Source organism: Ursus arctos, chromosome X, assembly GCF_023065955.2.
Source record: "Ursus arctos isolate Adak ecotype North America chromosome X, UrsArc2.0, whole genome shotgun sequence".
Classification (NCBI taxonomy): Eukaryota; Metazoa; Chordata; class Mammalia; order Carnivora; family Ursidae; genus Ursus; species Ursus arctos.
The window spans coordinates 87,986,536-88,003,553 of NC_079873.1; the positions used below are offsets into that span (position 1 = coordinate 87,986,536).

Consider the following 17,018-nt stretch of genomic DNA (forward strand, 5'->3'; position numbering starts at 1 on the left):
CTGGAAAAGATTCCATTCCACCATAAGTAATAGAGAAGACTTGAAGTCTCCCAAGAAGTGGAACATCCCTCCTCTCCCCTCTCTCTCCCCTCCCCCCACTCTTCCAGTGACTTCTTACCTCTCGGCTTCTTTCTGTGTTCAGTTTCCCACCACAAAATGGAACCACTGGGCCCAGTGGTCTTTTCAAGAATGGATTTATAGTCAAACTATTTCAGGTTTTTCTGTAAATCATTATGCTTGGCACATAGTAGGAACTCATAAATATTTACGGAGTGAATACAATCTTTTGTTTCCAGCCCCACTGACTGACTTCAACATCTGCATTTCAGCTTAACCCCATCACCCCATTTTGGTCCCGTAATCCCAATTTAGGCAATTCTAAGAGATCAACCAAGCACACCAGCAAACCGGATCCACTCTTCCTTCTATAGACAGGTTCCAGCAAAATCCCTCCCTCCACTCCCAGAAATATGCACTTCCTCTCCTCAAGTTACCAACTCTCCTGGGAAAACCAGCTGACAGTTAACCCTTAGGTCCTCAAACCCTGTCAATATGAAATAGGAATCCACCCGGATTCCTCTTACCCTCTGTGCAAACAACAGGCTATGAGGGAGTAAAAATGCACCAGGCCCTCTTAGGAAAGAAAACAGCTTCTCTGAGCTGTGAGATGAAAGTACAGGAAGCCTGAGAAAGGAAAGCGAGAAAAGGGGCTGAGCAGGGGGAGAGCAAAAGCAGTTTCTTATCCAGCTATTCCATTGCATTTGGCCCAAGTTGCAAATTTACCTTCTGACCACGAAAGCTGATTGACTTGTTCCTCTCTTCAGACTCAGATCTGAGAAACAACTTCTCCTCACAGCTTGTCAGAAGGGGATGGGAATCCCAGCTGCTCTTTGCAGTGATGCCTGAAAACCTTGCTTTACCTTTGGGAGAGAGGGGCGGAGTCCAACCTAATGGGAATTAACTCCAAACACGCTGGAGGCTTCAAATCCAGCCTCAGACGTGCAGGCTCTTGAAGGGGCTTAGCTGGCACAGAGTTCCCCACCTCCATCCTCACAGCTGCCAAGTCAGCTGTGTGTGTGTGTGTGTGTGTGTGTGTGTGCACACGCGCGCGCGTGCGCAAGCGCTGCAACTGCGTATCTGTCTCACTTCCTCATCTGCTGCTCACATGTCTGCCGAGGAATAGAGGTTCTTTCTAACTTTCCACAAAAGCCCTAAATAATCTCCACCATAGATATTAGGTAGCAGACCTAAGTGGCTGGAAACGGCAGAAAACACATGCGTGCATGAAGTAAGACAGAATAACCTTTTTTCCCCAAACTGATTTCCATTGTCTGATGCTCCAACCGTACAACGTATGGCTCCAAGATGTAATGACTTTACATTTAAGAAACTTGAAATCACACATTGAAAAAGCTTAATAATGCCTTTTTAAAAATAACGGTACTACCAAAAGTCAGTGTCTAACTTATCCCAAAGCACCAGTAACTGCTTTTGGGCTTGGGAAGATAACTGAGAAGTCTGGAGATTAATGGCATTCTGCCTGATGCTTTGCTCCAACCTGATGTCATCTCTCCCGCCTGTGAATGTCCCTGGCACTCCATATTTATTTTGGAAAACTTATCACCTTCTACCTTGTGTTATTTTTTCACATATGTGTCCCATTTCCTCTCCCAGATGCCTTGTGAATAGGGAACTTTGCTAAACAAAATGAGTTGGAAGGAGGAATGGTAACCAGTTTAACTTAATAAAACATATTAAACTGGTCCAAAGTATCTTTACTTCTATAACGTCCTATGTGCCTGCCTAGAATGCTATAAAGGTTATCAGGCCTATTTTCTAGCATTCTATGGCAATAATTTAAAAGAGGAGAGTAAATGAACTAGCAGTTTGGCAGATTTATTGTACCCCAATTATTTAATGAAGTTAAAATCCTGCCTGCTGTGAATACAACTGGGCATTTTATCAGTGATACAACCTTATATTCATGCATGCATGCATTTGTCTATCTTGCTACTTTCCATCAGCAGTTTTTAATCATTTTTTTTTCCCAGCCCTAACACACTGCCATCTGTAATAATGGCTTGCTAAGGCAGTTTCTGGGGGGGGGACAGATGATCTAGTAGGTGAAATGTCAGATTTTTGGCAGTGTGAGTCCTGAGGTAAGTTTTATAATCTCCCAGTCGATGTCCCTTTAAGAATTGCTGCTTCAGATATTGGGCTGTATAAAGGAAATGCTAGACCCTGTGTTGTCAAAAATAAGTCAATATTAGCATATACATAATAACTGTGTATGAGATATGGCTGAAAATCTTGACATAAGAAAAATCGTTGATTCCACTCTATGCACCAATAAATATCGCCCCTTGCTTAATGGCTATACCTATTATTTGGAGAACTGATGATCATTTGCAACTCTAAGTAGAAATTATCTTTACTTATCCCTTTTTATCCTTTTTTCCCTATGTTCCCAGTTCCCTTAAGTGAAATAATATGAAAACTTAAATGTGTACTAAATAATTATCCAATTTCTTGGGTAAAGTTTTGTTTCCTGTTCTTAGTTTAATGGTTGATAATTCTCTCGTGAAAAAAAAATTGTTTCTATCCTGTGCCTCTAGAAAGTTTTTCATTTAAAATGTGCTTTTCATGAAATCAGAGAGGGATACAAACCATAAGAGACTCTTAATCATAGGAAACAAAGCAAGGGTTTCTGGAGGGGAGGGGGGTGGAGGGATGGGGTAACTGGATGATGGACATTGAGAAGGGCACGTGATGTAATGAGTGTTGTTATATAGAAGTGATGAATCACTGACCTCTACCTCTGAAACCGGTAATACATGATATGTTAATTAATTAAATTTAAATTTTTAAAAAGTACAAAGAAATAAAAATAAATAATAAGTAAAATGTGATCTTCAGGCCTACTTTCATAAGATTGTGGGGGAAGGATTGAGAAGGGAACACTTCTTGTAATTTATTTAGAGGATAGGATGGTATATAATATTTTCCATAATGCGAAAATGGGTATTGGTCAGGGACCCATGGAACACCTGAATTTTGCCTTGGTCAGTGTGGAATAAGAGATCCTAAAAAGACAAGATATGATGATAGATGGTTCTGATATATGCCTCCATCCCTAGTTTGCAAACCACTGCTCTATGCAATAGAATTTCTCAAGCAAAATCAACACCCCCACAACATTTAATGAATTATGGAACTTTACATCAAAAACTAGAGATGTACTGTATGGTGACTAACATAATATAATAAAAAAAATAAAATTCAATAGTAAAAACAAACAAACAAAAAATACCCCCACAACATTTTGTTGTCTAGACAAGGGGTCAACAAACCAGAGACTGTGTTATGCACCAAATCCAAAAGGCTGCCTGTTTTGGTAGTTTTATTGGCACACAGCCACAACTTACTCATTTATGTATCATCTATGGTTGTTTTCATGCTACAGTTGCAGATTTGAGTAGTTGTGACAAGGATCTCATGGTCCACAAAGCCTAGAATGCTTACTATCTGGCTCTTTACAGAAAAAAAAATAACGCTGACCTCTGGTTCAACCCACACTGATAGAGATATTATGTCAATTGTTAGGAGAAAGAGCTTGAAAAGGAAGGGGAGTGGAGTGAAATTTTTTTTAAAATGCTGCTTGCTTTCATCTTTGTTAAGGTGCCAATCAACCCTCACCAGATTTTTAGAATCTGTGAAGTTAACAACACACTAGATCAGTATAAGCCAAATATTTGGTAAGCTCATGAAAATGTATTTCTTTGTTAGCTATCCTTTGAACCTGTGTTTATGTTGTTTGCCAATATACCTTAAGTTTTTGGGTTTTTTTACTGACAACTTAATTGAGATCTAAGTCACATACCATAAGATTTACCCTTTTTAAGTGTGGAATTGAGTTTTTTATTATATTCCCAAAATTGTGCAACCCATCACCACAATCTAATTCTACAACATTTTCATTAACCCCAAAACAAACCTCATACTCATTAGCATATACTTTAAGTTATTTTTGCTCTTTTGTCAGAGCTGCTTCTTTTTGGGGGGCTACTTGGTTTTTTAAAACAAAGTTTCTTTTTAGTATAGGATGCATATTCTTTTCTAGTCTTTTCTTAAGAAAAGGCCAATTATTTCAAGAGGCATTTCTAGAGCCCCATTACCCTTGAACTTTGGAGAGTTTACATGTAAGTGCTTGCAAATTAAAAACCTCATAGAGAGACTATGGACTCTGGGAGACAAACTGAGGACTTCATACGGGAGGGGGGTGGGGGAATGGGATAGGCTGGTGATGGGTAGTAAGGAGAGCACGTATTGCATGGTGCACTGGGTGTTATACGCAAGTAATGAATAATGGAACTTTACATCAAAAACTAGGGATGTACTGTATGGTGACTAACATAATATAATAAAAAAACCATTATTTAAAAAAATAAAAAATAAATTTAAAAAAACCCCGCATAGTCTCCATGGCCTGTCATCCATGCAGGTTGAATATGGAAGATACACCTTGCTTATGCTGTAGTTTCAGTTCTAGACTGAAAACTGAGAGATAGCACTTATATTTCTTTTTCTATAAAAATCAGAACTGACCACTATTTTGTTGAGTGTTTTTATTGTCCTCAGAGGATGAACTGATAGTGTTAACTAATGATGTGGTGTGCTCATAAATATTTAATAACTGGATTTGGGTGGCAGGGGAGCAAGAGAGCCCTGATTTGTGGCATTTGCTTATTCCCATGGTGTAAATACTCCCACTGTGGCCAATTGCGAGCTACCAACTTGAAGTCAACAAAAGTGGAGTTGGGAAGATATATACACAATCTACCCTCATCAGCTGGTATAAGCCAGTTCCAGCACATCACTGGAACTCAGATTTAAGGACTTATTTCAGTCTCAGTTTGCATAGATTCATAAGCTACATACAATATGAACCAAAATAGGGTAGTTTTCGTACCCTGTACATAGCTATTTCACACGTTACACATAGGTGGCTAACCACGATACACTGGTAGCTGGCACTAAAACATTGCAAATTTTTTTTTGTTGCTCTACCAACTTTTAAGCTTCTAGAGTATAAATTGTTTATTATACAGAAGTAAACCAAAGATTAATTGTTTGTGAATATAGAATGACTAGAATTTCATTCCTAGGGCAGTGTCCTAAAAGATTCATTGCTGCCTGCTTTAACAACTTTTGAGACAGGCTCTTTATTGTATTTATAACAGATAAAAAATAAACCAGGTTGCAAATCCCCCCTTTTTAACTTAAATTATTTCCCATATTTTCAGTACACTTTCAGTGTAAGTTAAGCTAAATTGCATTATATTAACAACTATGAGTATCTTTCTGTGAGATATTTTTATTGAATATGAATAAACTTTTGAAAAAAATAGAGAAAGTTTTCATCAAGATGTAAAATGAAACTCTTACGAAGTTTGACATACCAGATGGGGAGGATTCATCACCCATGCTGATCGCTGCCCTCTTAGAGAAACGCAACTTGCCAACAATTACAAATCACCAACATGCACCAGGCACTGTGTTAGGAACTGGAAGCAGAAAGTTAAGAAGATGGTGTCCCTACCCTTACGAAGTTTATATTCTGGCCCAGCCTAAGTCAGAGCAACAGGAAGCCACTGCCTGGTTTAAAGCATTATCGGCTTCATATTTGAAAACTGTCTTCTTGTAAAATATAGAAATTTGTAACATTGATATTTCCAGGTCCCAGGTTGTTATCAAATCTTTCTTATTCTCTCAGGAATTGTCTTGCATTCGCAACCTCCAGACTTCACTTTTCATTTCCTTTTTGGCCCCTGCATTCAAGGTGCTGTGATGCTGAACTAATTATGAGATTCATTTGCCTAGGAACAGAAGACCCATTCTCTCCTACTCCAGTTAATCAAGGTATGACTAGAATTCTGTTCCTAGGGCAGTGTCCTAAATGGTCTCCTCCCAAGTCTCTCAACAGTATCTCCTCTGCCATTCTTCCCTGTTCCTCCTCTCCCACCACAAAGCCATCAGTGTCTTTTGAAGCCTTTTTAGCACAAACACCCCTGTCTTTAGCACAGGCCAAACAATTTGGAAGAGTGACCACTGATGGCCTAACTGATTTTCTAAACCACCCTGATTCATTTACCAGAGGGTAATCTAACTGGGTTAGAAGAGTTTCCACGAAACAAGAGAAGCAGCATTCCAGAACCAAGAAATCCTTATTATCCTGGCTTCTGCTTCCTGAAGCAAGTCATGGAGCTTTGTCAATTTGGGAACCTCACTCACAAAGACTGGTTTCTAGGCATCCAGTTGGTTATCACAGCATTATTACACTTTACTGGCTTTGCTGAATAGTGCAGCCTGTCCAGCTGCTTCAAAAGACCTGGGCAACTACACTACAGAAGGACATTAAAAGAGCTGAAGGGATGAGTGTGTCTCCTGCATCTTGGTATTGGCAAAGAGGCTGAAGGAAAAGTGAGGATTACAGGATAACCAAATATGCTCAGGAAATGAGATGTAGGGCTCAGGAAATATACAACAGCATTTTCCACAGGACCAATCTGATAGGGCCAGTGCTGGCCAGTGGAGACAGTGCTACGAGCCAGACCACTTGCCCACAAAATCCCATGAAGCAACAGCTGCAGGAAGCAAGGATCACACAATAGGAAAGGCACTGTTTATGAACCTCAGCTTTGTTCTCTGGGTATTTGGATGCTGGGGTAAGACCACCCCAGGGCACATTTGGGCATTTGCCTAATGACCTGCAGTATGCACCATGTTTTCTTGACAGCTGTGAGTAAAATACAATTGGCAGCCAAAGAAATTTGTTCTCTGTGTTTCTGGGATGTAATTCTACTTTGTGGTGACACAAAAGGCCCATCAGTGATTCTAAAAAGCCTTCAATCTAGAAGACCTGCCCAGGAGGCTGTCATCATGGATATTTGCTGGGAATTGTGAGCAAATATAACCTAATCTTTGTTAGCAGGACTTGTTTTTTACCAAGTAACTGTCCCTTAAATTTGAATAGTAAATTTGATTCTCACAACCGCCTTATGAAGTAGGCACTACCTCCATTTTCTGGGCAGAAACTGAGACTTAGAAGAGTTATATGACTTTCCCAAAGCCTCAGAGCTCTTAGGTCTAGTAAGTGATGGATTCAGAAAAGGACTTGAAGACAGAAGAGAGGCTGGGTGGAAAACCAGAGGGGAGGGGCCAAAAAGAGTTTGAGGGAGAGGGAAAGATGTGGTATGATTCCTACATTTCTGCTTTGAGAGCCAGGGTGCATGGAGATATACTTCATTAAGATAAGAATAAAGACAGATTGCAGTGTGATCTCCCCATACCCCTTCTCTTTGACGATGGACAGTGAAGAACAGTGAATAATTGTGTTCAGCTTGGCTTTTAGGTGAGAAGCATCTCTGGAACATCTTAGTGTATAATACACACTGAGTTATGTGGGTCTGGAGCTCAGAGGAAAATTCTGGGCTGAAAGTTCAAGTCTGAAAGGCATAAGCCCTAAGAGTAGATGATGTGACTGAGGTGGTTATCAAATGTGTGGGTCAAGGACAGGAAAAAAAAAAAAAAACCTTGATAAACATCCACATTTAAAGGATAGGTAAAGAGGCAATGATTTGTGAAGGAGACAAAGATTGCTCAGTCCTCCTCTTGCCATCCTGTTTCCCACACACCACAGCCTCTCAAGAATAAGAGCTGGCTCAGGAAGGATGTGGGAACATGGAGGTTGAGGGGGGCAGCGTGGTTAAAAATCCTTCCGTGTTAAGTGCTTTATCGACCAACCATTGTCCGGAGGTAACCAAGGATGAGCTGTGAGAAACCAGTCTCACTCAGAAATGCAACTGTACTTCCAGCTTGTTTAACAAGTCTTTTTCACTTTTAATGCATTTTAAGGGACCACTCAGTAGCTGACGTTTGCTGTACTTGGTAAAGTCCCATCAACACTAGCACTAGCTGATTTTCTTTCTTGAATTTAAAGAAATTTCAAGGAATGACAGGGAGGCTGAAAGCAGGCTCAAGAACCTTGGATTTGGCCTTGAACAATCTCCTGTGTCTTTCTCCTTTACTCTTGTGGGATGCCACAAGCTAAATTAATGCTGTGGGAATCACTCCACAAGTCAAAGACTTTCTGTTTGACCTTGGAGAGCACTTTTACCCTTCCTAGAACTTAATTTTCCTATCTAGGGAAAAAATTTAGAAAATTTAAAAATTATTCTCATATACTAAGGGGCTATATCATATATTAAGTTGAAAAAATGACTTGGAGGACATTGTTGTCAGTGTTATACTACTGATGGGACCACTATGTTCATTCTATAATGTTCGTTGACTGCTTATTATGTGTCAGGCGCTGCAGATACAGTGATAAAACAAGATAGACAAGGTTCCTGCTCTCACACAGCTCACATTCTAGTAAGGAAGAAAGTCAATAAACAAGTGAACAATTAATAAAATAGAGTAATAAGTTCTAGAACAAAATAGAATTTGGTTGTAAGATACGATGTTAGGGTGGGAATAAAGGCAACTTTAGATTAGATGGGGGTAGTTAGGAAAGCTCTGAGGTGATATCTGACATGAGACCCAAAAGATCTGAAGTGAAAAGCATGCAAAGAGCCAAGATAAGAAACTTCCAGGCAGAAGAAACAAAATTAAGAGCCCTCAAGTTATAAAAATGCATGGAGTGTTTAAGAAACTAAATCCAGGCTAAGGACAACTGGATGTCCACATGCAAAAGAGAGAAGCTGAACTGCTACTTCATCTTACACCATATACAAAAATGAATGCCAAATGGATCAAATACCCAAATACAAGAGCTAAAACCAAAAAACTTATGGAAAAATATCCAAGCATAAATCTTCATGATCTTAGATTAGGCAAAGTGTTTTAGATATAACACTAAAAGCATAAGCAACAAAATGGAAATCAATAAATTGGACTTCATTGAAATTAAAACATGTGTGCATCAAATAATACTATCTAAAGAGTGAAAAACAGCCTACAGAAGGGGGGGAGTTGAAAATTATATATCTGATAAGAACCTAGTATCCAGAATATGCAAAGAACACTTATGACTCAGGGGTGCCTGGGTGTCTCAGTCGGTTAAGTGTCTGTCTCTTGGTTTCAGCTCAGGTCATGATCTCAGGGTCATGAGATGGAGCCCCACATCAGGCTCTGTGGTCAGCAGAGACTCTGCTTGAGAATCTCTCCCTCTCCCTCTGCCCCTCCCATCCATGATCTCTCTTTCTCGCTCTCTAAAATAAATAAATAAATCTTTAAAAATAAAAACAAAAAAGAACACTTAAAACTCAAAAACAAAAAGACAAACAACCGTATTTTAAAATGGGCAAAGGACTTGAGTAAGTATTTCTCCAAAGAAGATATGTAAATGGCCAATAAGCACATGAAAGATGCTCAGCATCATTAGTAATTAGGAAAATGCAAACCAAAACCACAATGCAATACCATTTTACATTCAGTAGGATGGCTATAATATTAACAAGGATAGTAATAAGCATGGAAAATATCAGGTGTTGGAGAGGAAGTGGAAAATTTGGAACCCTTGTTCTTTGCTGGTAGGAATGTAAAATCATGCAACTGCCATAAAAAACAGCTTGGCAAGTCCTGGAAAAGGTTAAACATACAGTTACCATATGATCCAACAATTCTACTCCTAGGTAAATACCAAAAATAACCCCCTGAAAGCAGGTATTCAAACAAAAACTAGTGCATGAATATCAATAGCAGCACGTTTCCCAATTGCCAAAAGGTTGAAAATACTGAAATGTCCATCAGCTGATGAATAGATAAATATATTTGGTATATCCATACAATGAAATAGTAATCATCCATAAAAAGAAGGAAATTCTTTTCTTTTTTTAAACTTTAATTTTATATTTTTAACTCCAATTAATTAATATACAGTGTTAAATTAGTTTCAGGTGTATGATATACTGATTCAACAATTTTATGTATTATCCAGTGCTCATGTAAGATAAGTGTATTCTTAAACCCCTTCACCTATTTCACCAATACCCCCCACACACACACCCACTTCACCCCTGGTAACCATCTGATAGTTCTCAATAGTTAAGACTCTGTTTTTTGGTTTGTCTTTTTCCCCTTTTGTTTCTTTTGTTTCTTAAATTTCACATACAAATGAAATCATATGGTATTTGTCTTTCTCTGACTGGCTTATTTCACTTAGCATTATACTTTTAGATCCATCCATGTTGTTGCAAATTCCAAGATTTCATTCTTTGTTATGGTTGAATAATATTCCACTGTGGTTTTGATTTGCATTTTCCTGGTGATGAGCGATGTTTAGCATTTTTTCATGTGTGTGTTGGCTATCTGGATGTCCTCTTTGGAGAAATGTCTTTTCATGCCTTCTGCCCATTTTTAAATTGGGTTATTTGTTTTTTTACTGTTGAGTTCAATAAGTTCTTTATATAATTTGGATACTAACCCTTTATCAGATATGTCATTTGCAAATATCTTCTCCCATTCTGTAGGTTGTCCTTTAGTTTTGTTGATTGTTCCCTTTAAAGTACAGAAGCTTTTTATTTTGATGCAGTCCAATAATTTATTTTTGCTTTTATTTCCCTTGCCTCAGGAGACATATTTAGAAACATATAGTTATGGCAAATGTCAGAAAAATTACTGCTTTTGCTCTCTTCTAGGATTTTTATGGTTTCAGGTCTCACATGTAGGTCTTTAAACCATTTTGATTTTATTTCTGTGCGTGGTGTAAGAAAGTGGTCTAGTTTTATTCTTTTGCATGTAGCTGTCCAGTTTTCCCAGCACCATTTGTTGAAGAAAATATCTCTTTCCCATTGCATGTTCTTGCTTCCTTTGTCAAAGATTAAGTGACTATATAATTCTGGGTTTATTTCAGGTTTTCTATTCTGTTCCATTGTTCTTTGTGTCTATTTTTGTGCCAGTACCATACTGTCTTGATTGCTACAGTTTTGTAGTATAAATTGAAATCTGGACTTGTCATACCTCCAGCTCTGTTTTTCTTTTTCAAGATTGCTTTGACTATTCAGGGTCTTTTTGCTTCCATACAAATTTTAGAACTGTTTGTTCTAGTTCTGTAAAAAATGCTATTGGTATTTTGATAGGGATTGCATTAAATCTGTAGATAGCTTTGGGTGGGTTGGACATTTTAACAATACTTGTTCTTCCAATTCATGAGGATGGAATATCCTTCCATTTATTTGTGTCATCTGCAATTTCTTTCATTGATGTTTTCTAGTTCTCAGAGTATAGGTCTTTTCTTTAGTTAAGCTTATTTGTAGGTATTTTATTATTTTTGATGAAATTGTAAATGGGATTGTTTTCTTAATTTCTCTTTCTGCTGCCTTATTATTTGTGTATGGAAATGCAATGGGGCTACCTAAGTGGCTCAGTCAATTAAGCATCTGACTCTTGATTTTGGCTCAGGTCATGATCTCAGGGTCATGAGATCAAGCCCCACATCAGGCTCCACACTGAGTGGAGAGTCTGCTTGAGATTCTCTCCCTCTCCTCCTTCCTCTGCCCTTCCCCGTGTTCACTTAAGCTTAATTTCTCTCTCAAATAAATAAATAAATCTTTTAAAAAAGAAAGTAAAGAAATGCAATGGGTTTCTGTACAGGGATTTTGTATCCTGAAACCTTACTGAATTCATTTTTCAGTTCTAGTAGTTTTCAGGTGGTCTTTTGGTTTTTCTATATATAGCATCACATCATCTGCAAATAGTGAAAGTTTATTATCCCCTTAACAATTTGGATGTTTTTTTTTTCTTGTCTGATTGCTGTGGCTAGGACTTCCAGTATTATGTCAAATAAAAATGGTGAGAGTGGACATCCTTGTCTTGTTCTTGATCTTAGGGAAAAAGCTCTCAGTGTTTTACCATTGCATGTGATGTTAGCTGTGGGTTTTTCATATATGACCTTTATTATGTTGAGGTATGTTCCCTCCAAACCTACTATGCGGAGGGTTTTTTATCATGAATGCATGTTGCACTTTTTCAAATGCTTTTGCTGCATCTACCAAAATGGTCATATGATTCTAATCCTTTCTTTTTTTTAGTGTGCTGTATCACATTGATTTATTTGCAACTATTGAATCATCCTTCAAGCCCAGGAATAAATCGCATTTGATCATGGTGAATGATTTTTTTAACGTGTCATTGGATTCAGTTTGCTAATATTATATTGAGGATTTTTACATCTATATTCATCAGAGATATTAGTCTGTAATTCTCTTTTTTTCATCCTGTCTTTATCTGGTTATTGTATCAGGGTAATGCTGGCCTTATTTAATGAATTTAGAAGTTTTCCTTTCTCTTCTGTTTTTTTAAATAGTCCGGTAATAGGTATTAAGTTTTCTTCAAACATTTGGTAGAATTCATCTGTGAAGCTGTCTAGTCCTGGACTTTTGTTTGTTGGCACTGTTTTGATTACTGATTCAATTTCTTTGCTGGTTACCACTCTGTTCAAATTTTCTATTTCCTCCTGTTTCAGTTTTGGTAGTTTAAATGCTTCTAGGAATTTACCCATTTCTTCTAGGTTGTGCAATTTGTTGACATATGCTTTTCATAATATTCTTTTATAATTGTTTGTATTTCTGTGGTGTTGGTTGTTGTTTCTCCTCTCTCGTTTGTAATTTTGTTTATTTGAATCCTTTCTCTTTTTTCTTGAGTCTGGCTAAAGGTTTAGCAATTTTATTGATTTTTTCAAAGAACCAGCCCCTCATTTCATCGATCTGTCCTATTGGTTTTTTTTAACTTCTTTTTTTTCTGCTCTAACCTTTATTATTTCCTTCCTTTTATTGGTTCTGGGTTTTATTTGTTCTTTAGGTGAAAGGTTAGGTTGTTTGAGATTTTTTTTTGCTTCTTGAGGTACACCTGTATGGCTATAAACTTCCCTCTTAGAACCACTTTTGCCACATCCCAAATATTTTAGACTGCTGTGTTTTCATTTTTATTTGTCTCCATGTGTTCTTTTATTTCCCCTTTGATTTCTTGGTTGATTCTTTCATTGTTTAGTAGCATGTTATTTAACCTGGATATATTTGTGCTCTTTCCAGATTTTTTCCTGTGGTTGATTTCTAGTTTCATAGTGCTGTGATCAGAAACAATGCATGGTATGACTTCGATCTTTTTGAACTTGTGGAGACTTGTTTTGTGGCCCAGTATGTGATCTACTTTGCAGAATGTTTCATATGCACTTGAAAAGAATGTGTATTCTGCTGTTTTATTTTTATTTAATTTACTTATTTATTATTTTTTTTAGAGAGAGAAAGAATGTGCAAAGTGGAGGGGCAGAGGGAGAGGGAGAGAGAGAATCTCAAGCAGACTCCCTACTGAGCATGGAGTCCAACATGGAGCTCAATCTCACGATCCTGAGATCATGACCTGAGCCAAAATCAAGAGTCAGATACTTAACCAACTGAACCACCCAGGCAGCTCTATTCTGCTCTTTTATGATGAGATGTTCTGAATATATCTGTTAAATCCATCTGTCCAATATGTCATTCAAAACCACTGTTTCCTTATTGATTTTTTGTTTGGCTGATCTGTCCATTGATATAAGTATGACGTTAATGTCTCCTAGTATTATTTTATTAGCATCAATCAGCTCTTTTATGTTTATCATTAACTGCTTTATGTATTTGGGTGCTCCCATGGTGGGTGCACAAATATTTACAATTGTTGTGTCTTCTTGTTGGATTATTCTTTTTATGATTATGTAGTGTTCTTCGTCTCTTGTTTCAGTCTTTGTTTTAAAGTGTATTTTGTCTGATGTAAGTATTGCTATACCAGGTTTTTTTTCACATCCGTTTACATGATAAATGCTTTTCCATCTTTTCACTTTCAATCTGCATGTGTCTTTTAGTTCTGAAATGAGTCTCTTGTAGGTAGCATATAGTATAGATGGGTCTTGTTTTTTTGTTCTTTTTCTTAGAGAGAGAGCAAAAGAGAGAGAGAGTGAGGGAAGGGGCAGAGGAAGAGGAAGAGAGAGAATCCCAAGCAGGCTCCTTACCCAGCATGGAACCTGTTGTGAGGCTTGATCTCACAACCCTGAGATCATGACCTGAGCTGAAATCTAGAGTTGGACACTTACCTGACTGAGCCACCCAGGTGTCCTCGGTCTTGTTTTTTTTTTATTGATTCCATCACCCTATATCTTTTGATTGGAGCAGTTAGCCCATTTACATTCAAAGTAATTATTGATAAGTATATATTTATTGCCACTTTGTTACTCATTTTATGGTTGTTTTTGTAGTTCTGTTCCTTTCTTCCCTTGCTCTGTTCTCTCATGATGAGTTGGCTTTCTTAATTGATATACTTGGATTCCTTTCTCTTTATATTTTGCATATCTGCTACTGGTTTTTGATTTATGGTTACCATTTGGTTTGTATATAATGTTTTCTGTGTGTAGCACTTTATATTAAGTTGATGATAGCTTAATTTTGAACCCATTCTTTTTTTTAAAAGATTTTTATTTATTTATTTGAGATTGAAAGAGAGAGAGATAGTGAGAGAGGACGAGTGGGGGGGGGAGGGCAGAGGGAGAGAGAGAAGCAGGCTCACCACTGAACAGGGAGCCCAACAAAGAACTCGATCCCAGGACTCTGGGATTATGACCTGAGCTGAAGGTAAACGATTAACTGACTGAACCACCCAGGTATCCCTAATTTTGAACCCATTATTTAGTCTTCTCCCACCCCACATTTTAGGTACATGGTGTCATTACCTTGTACCCTTTTATTTTGTGTGTCCCTTGACTGATTTTTACAGATATACTTATTTTTTTAGTGCTTTTGTGCTTCCTACTTTTCTTACTCTTACATAAGATCTTTCTTTTCCACTCAGAAAGTCCCCTTTAACATTTTTTTGTAAGGCTGGTTTAGTGGTCATGAATTCCTTTAAATTTTTTTTTCATCTGGGAAACTTTTTATGTCTCCTTCTATTCTGAATGACAGCCTTGCTGGATAGCATATTCTTGGTTACAGATTTTTTCCTTTCATCACTTCGAATATATCATGCCACTCTCTTCTGGCCTGCAAAGGTTCTGCTGCAAAATTACCTGATAGCCACATAGGGTTTCCCTTGTATGAAACTGCTTTCTTTTCTCTTGTTGCTTTTTTTTTTTTTTAAAGATTTTATTTATTTATTCCAGAGAGAGAGAGAGAGCAAGGGAAAGAGCAGAGGGAGAGGGACAAACAGGCTTCACGCTGAGCACAGAGCTTGATGCAGGGCTCAATCCTAGGACCCTGAGATCATGACCCAAGGCTCAACCAAGAGTCAGACACTCAACTGAGCCACCCAGGTGTGTCTCTCTGGCTGCTTTTAAAATTCTCTATTTAACACTACTTTATGCTATTTTAATTACTATGTGTCTTGGTGTGGACTTCATTGCATTGATTTTGCTGGGTGATTTCTGTGCCTCCTAGATCTGGATTTCTGTTTCCCTCCCCAGATGCAGGAATTTTTCAGCTATCATTTCTTCAAATAAATTTTCTGCCCCCTTTTCTCTCTCTTCTCCTTCTGTGATCCCTACAATGTAAATTTTATTATACTTGATGGAGTTGTTGAGTTCCCTAAGTCTATTCTCATTTTGTACAATTTTTTTTCTCTCTCACCTGCTCAGCGTTATTACTTTCCATTACTCTGCTGTCCAGGTTGCTGGTTCATTCTTCTGATTCCCCTTTTCTTCTATTTATTCCATCTAGTGTATTTTTAATTTCATTTATTGTGTTCTTCACCTCTGATTGGTTCTTTTTTATCTCTTTCTTCTGGGTCTCACTGATGTCCTGCACTCTTTTCTCAAGTCCAGTGGGTATCTTTATGATCATTATTTCAAATTCTCTATTAGGCACATTACTTATCTCCATTTCACTTAGGTCTCTTGCTATAATTTTGTCCTGTTCTTTCATTTGGGACATATTCTTCTGACTCTTCAGTTTGTCTGACTCTCTGTGTGTTAGGAAAGTCAGTTACATCTCCTAGTCTTGAAAGTAGTGGCTTTATGAAGAAGAAGTCCTGTGGTGCCCTGCAGCACAATGTCCCCTGTTCATCGGGATGTGGCATTTTGTGGGTGTCTCCTATGTGTTTTGAGTGTGCCATGCTCTTGTGGCTGAGCCACTTTTTCCTTCAGCCCAGTCATCTGCAGTGTCTTTCTTTGTCTCTTTGTGGCAGTGTTTCATCCCTGTGGTATTAGTGGGCCAGTCTGGGGTCACCTTGGACTTGATTTAAGTCAGACCTGGCTTTTGCAAGATGCAATAACACCAAACTACAGGGCACTTTCTCTGTGTTGTCCCATGAGAAGCTTTCATTGGTGAGGAAGGCCTACAATTATACCAGCTGTCTGCCCCCAGCCCACTGTTACAGCCACAGTCTGACCGGTGTGTGGTTATCTTTCCCTCTCCCTGGGGCAGGAGTCTCTTTGGAGTGGTGCTGGCCCTTGTCAGGGCTGCTTGCACACTGGCGGGCTTGTGGTGCTGCTTCAGATGGGCTCTGGCCAAGAGCATATTGGAGGGGGTGGATCTGCGACATGCACCGGGGCAGGAGGATGCAGTGTTTGCATGGTTTGTGAACTAGTTCTCTGTGAGAGGCTACCTGCCACAGAAGCAAGGCTGGCCAGGTTGGAGGGTGTGGGCCTGCAAAGTACATAGGGGCAGAAGGTGTGGTGTTGGCAAGGTTTATGCTTGTTCACTCACTGCAAGAGGGGACCTGCAGCAACAGGACTGAGGCAGGACTGGCTGGAGGGGGTCAATCTGCCAAAGCACAGAAGGAGGTGGGTGGAGCAGTGGTGTTAGCATGTCAAGTAGTGAGTGCCAGTGTTGTGCTGGTTCCTGCAGGTGACCATGTGTTTATGCTGGGGGGAGGGGGTGGAGAAGGGAAATGGAGGCTGCCAGGTCTTTTGTTCATGGAGGAGTAGCCCAATGATCTCTGTCCCTCCAGGACATGCTCTGAGATGAGTAAACAATTCTCCCTCCTGTATGCCCCAG

General features: G+C 38.7%; 1 protein-coding gene across 1 annotated transcript in view; it reads right to left on the reverse strand.

Annotated features, from left to right (window-relative positions):
* Nucleotides 1–1,054, reverse strand: part of LHFPL1 (LHFPL tetraspan subfamily member 1) — a 46,521-nt gene extending 45,467 nt beyond the window's left edge. Inside the window, exon 1 of the mRNA XM_026478849.4 lies at nucleotides 784–1,054. The gene's annotated coding sequence lies outside the window, so the exon portion shown is untranslated. The remainder of the gene's footprint in view (nucleotides 1–783) is intronic.
* Between the last annotated feature and the right edge of the window lie 15,964 nt (nucleotides 1,055–17,018).